The sequence below is a fragment of the Mirounga leonina genome, unplaced genomic scaffold (genome assembly GCF_011800145.1).
Source record: "Mirounga leonina isolate KUSES-001 unplaced genomic scaffold, KU_Mleo_1.0 Mir_129, whole genome shotgun sequence".
NCBI lineage: Eukaryota > Metazoa > Chordata > Mammalia > Carnivora > Phocidae > Mirounga > Mirounga leonina.
In genome coordinates, this window is record NW_023270323.1 from 57760737 (window position 1) to 57764027 (window position 3291).

The window sequence follows — 3291 nt, forward strand, 5'->3', positions numbered from 1 at the left end:
TCTCTGCCATATTTCAGTTTCTTTTTTTGGCAATTTACTTATTAAATTTATTTTCTTTTATAAATTATGTATTTCTCTGGGAAGACAGCCTTCACCTTATTGCACTAATAGCACATCTATAATACCACGCTACAGGACAAGTCTTAACAAGAGGTTTGTATTCTTCAACGTAGCAATTGTCTACCAGGCACTTCAGAGAGGAGGATGAGGAAAAGCCAGGATCCCCTCAGGTGAAGAGTGGGGTGGGGGAGAGGGACAACTTGTATACCCATCTGACCCCTTCTGGGTTCTCTCTCAGGAAGGGGGAACATGCAAAGCTTACATCTGGATTCTGGGAGCAGGGAAGAGTTGGAAGGCTGAAAAGCCCAATGCAATACTGCACCTCAACTCCCTTAATTTTTGAGGGAAGCAGGAACTCCTTTCATTCATTTGTAACAAATCACTCTAGCCTAGCTGATGTTTTGAGGAAACAGTGGGGATGGGGTCATCATCAGAATTAGCAGCCATACACTGCCACAGGGTGGTGGGTATCCTCCTAGCCCCCAGGAACCTGAAAGCTATGTATCCAAGGGAGAAGCCAGAGCTGGCTCTGGAAGTCTCTTGACTGCTCATTGTGCCCAGACATCCCTGTGACCATATGAATTAGCAAAGCTCTGGTGTTGAATCTTCCAACCACTGGTCAAAGCTATAATGAGACTGAGTGTGTAGGCGGAGTGAAGGGAATGCCTGAGTAGAAGGGGAGGACTGTCAGGGAAGGGGGCGATGGGCAGTGGACTGTAACATGATTAGGCCCTCCTTGTAGGTGGAGGCTGGGCTTCCAGGGAGTGGGGCAGGGGGAGCTGCAAGCCCATGGATCTCTCCTCACTCGGCCTCTGTATTACACTGAAGAGAAGTTGCTCACATACTCTAAAGCACATTCTTTTTTTTTTTTTTTTAAGATTTTATTTTATTTATTTGACACAGAGAGAGAGAGACAGCTAGAGAGGGAACACAAGCAGGGGAAGTGGGAGAGGGAGAAGCAGGCTCCCGGCCGAGCAGAGAGCCTGATGCGGGGCTCAATCCCAGGACCCTGGGATCATGACCTGAGCCAAAGGGAGACACTTCACCGACTGAGCCACCCAGGCGCCCCTAAAACACATTCTTGATACAGGAATAGGGGCTTTGGTTTCGGGCAAGAACCATATTAAGCCTTCATGAGGGCAGCCACCACAGCCTTGGTATTGAAACTGCGTAGGTCACAGTAGGTCTGGCCAGTGCCCACAAAGACGGTGGATTTGCTTATGACATAGGTCATAGAAATAGCAGCTCCCACCTTGTCTTCAATGGTATCAAATTTGGTAAGGGTAATGCCATCAATGAGCAGGTGTGTTTGAGCCATAGAACGGTCAGCCAAAGCTCTGCTGAACTTGACCAGCTAGTCCATGGCCTCATTGCCTACTAAGGACTCCCCCACAAACTGCAGCTAGTCGGGTGTGTTGACAGTAATGAGCTTAGCCAGGGCGGTCATCAAAAGGGCATTGTCTTGCATTCGGCCAGCTGTGTCCAGCAGCACCACATCAAAGCCTTTGTTGCGTGCAAAGGCAATCGCTTCCATGGCAATGCCCACAGCGTCCTTGCCGTAGCCCTTTTCAAACAACTGCACCATAGTGCAGCCGCCGTGGTTCTCCGGGGGGTGTAGGGCACTCAGGCACCGGGTGTGTGCACACAGCTGCTCCAAGCCCCTGCACGAAATGTGTCACAGGCAGCAATGGGGACACTGAAGCCATTCTCTAGCACAGCTAGAAGGAAATCTTGGCAAGATTAGTAGACTTCCCCACTCCATTAACACCACAGAAGGTGACGACAAGGACGCTGATGATGCTGAGCATCCATAATATCCCGGAGCATGTCGATAAGACACTGTGGCTGCAGAGTCTGCACTAGGGACTCTTGTAGGGCTTGCTTTACCATGGAAGTCACCGTGCTGAATGTCCCCATCACCTTCCCTTCCAACTTGTTGGCCTCAGATTCACAGAGCTGGACTGCAATGTCTGCTTCCACACTCTTAGCAATGAGATGATGATGCATCTTATCCAGCACAAACTCCACATCTTCATGACTCAGGCTCTTGGACCCCACAAGGCCTTTCAGCATCCCAAACATGCCACCCAGAGTTCCCTTGGTAGCACTAGGTTTGGTGGTGTTTTGAGCAGCCACTTCATCATCTGAGCTGCTGCAGTCCAGATCCTGAAGCTGCCCTCCAGGCCCAGTCGTTCGAATCAAGTTGATGTCCTCAGGTGGGGCAACCTCAGGGGCTCCATTGGTGGTGGGGGTGCCATAAACCAAGACTTCCTTGTTAGCACAGCCACCCAGTGCCCATACTCGGGGTGCATTTTTGCCCTTCTCCTTTGGAGCATCTGATTTCATGGACTTGCTGGACTTCTCCAGACCTCTCCCATGCTTCTGAATGAACTTCTCTGGCTTCCTGCGTATGAGCTCCTCTTCAGAAAGTTCTACCTCATTCTCAGGCCCCACTGGGAGACCTGACTTTTCTGCAGGAACTGCTTTGCTGGTAGCCAAAGGGCCATCAGAACTCTCCTTCTTGCCCCCCCCCTTTTTTTTGCTGTTCTTTGCTTTTTCCTTGGGCTTTTCACCCCGTGTCTCAATCATGGACCTCACAGGTTTCTTGGCCTTTTCAGAATCTTCAAATTTCTCCATGGTAGTGGGAGCATGGATCTTACTGCTCTCCTCTGCTTCAGGAAGGAGCCGCAGGAAGTAATTTTGGAAATAAAAAGTGCCATTCAATAGACTTAAAGCACTTTGCTGTTGGATCTCTGTGTGATACTTGTCCCGAAACAGCTGGTGCACATCATCTATCAATTTGTCTACATACGTCAGTGTTAGGATCTTCTGAAAACCAACCACGAACATCAACTCAAACTGGTTGTCTAGTTTATACTTGAGTGTGAGTGGCTCATGGGTGAAGGAGTTGTTACCTTCCCTTTCCTGCAGCAGCACAGAACGAATCAACACATTAATGGGCCAGGTGCGTGAGTCGCTCATGACCTGGAAGCACCAGAGCACAAGCCCGCCCTTGGAGAAAATCCTGAAGAAGTCGAGCATGCCAGCAGTGGGAGAGGAGCCGGGCCGGCGCCGGGAACCTCAGGCCACCATCGCCTCCACTTCCTGCTGAGCCAAGCGCGGGACACGTCACACCAGCGGCCCCAGAAACTGGCTCAGCCGCCCATATTTTAGTTTCTTTCCTTTTCTTTCTTTCTTTCTTTCTTTCTTTCTTTCTTTCTTTCTTTCTTT

General features: G+C 49.9%; 1 pseudogene; it reads right to left on the reverse strand.

Annotated features, from left to right (window-relative positions):
• Positions 1-1183: 1183 nt before the first annotated feature.
• Positions 1184-3102, reverse strand: LOC118010270 (annotated as a pseudogene).
• Between the last annotated feature and the right edge of the window lie 189 nt (positions 3103-3291).